General features: G+C 38.4%; 1 non-coding gene across 1 annotated transcript; it reads left to right on the top strand.

Annotated features, from left to right (window-relative positions):
- The first annotated feature begins 225 nt into the window (after positions 1-225).
- trnap-agg (transfer RNA proline (anticodon AGG)) lies at positions 226-297 on the top strand. The gene has a single exon. It is a non-coding gene; the product is annotated as a tRNA-Pro (tRNA).
- Positions 298-549: the final 252 nt, after the last annotated feature.

Below are 549 nucleotides of genomic sequence, written 5' to 3'. Positions count from 1 at the left end.
CATGTTAGAACACATGCTCTTTGCTCATGTCTCCTCCTTTGACATTAGTATCAAGTGTATGTTTAGATACCTTGTAGAAGGCATTATGAATCTCTTAACTGTTCATACACGTCTCACTGCTTTTCTTTAGACCTCACAAACATATTTAATTGTTCAAATGAAAATATGTTCTAAAGCTGAACTAAGAACTTTCGATTTTTCTTGAGATAAATTTCAACCTTTTGTGGCTCGTTGGTCTAGGGGTATGATTCTCGCTTAGGGTGCGAGAGGTCCCGGGTTCAACTCCCGGACGAGCCCCTTGTTTGCAAAGGTCTGTTAGTGGCCATTGGTATCAGCCCTGAAATGCACCTTTAGTTCTCTGTGAACATGTTAGAACACATGCTCTTTGCTCATGTCTCCTCCTTTGACATTAGTATCAAGTGTATGTTTAGATACCTTGTAGAAGGCATTATGAATCTCTTAACTATTCATTCAGCTCTGACTGTGCTTTTCTTTAGACCTCACAAACATATTTAATTGTTCAAACGAAAATATGTTCTAAAGCTCAAC

The sequence above is a fragment of the Seriola lalandi genome, unplaced genomic scaffold (genome assembly GCF_002814215.2).
Source record: "Seriola lalandi dorsalis isolate HSWRI2012SDOR001 ecotype SW California unplaced genomic scaffold, Sedor1 jcf7180001971872, whole genome shotgun sequence".
Lineage (NCBI taxonomy): Eukaryota > Metazoa > Chordata > Actinopteri > Carangiformes > Carangidae > Seriola > Seriola lalandi.
The sequence above is the reverse complement of the archived record's forward strand: the minus strand, read 5'-3'. Positions and strand labels throughout refer to the sequence as shown.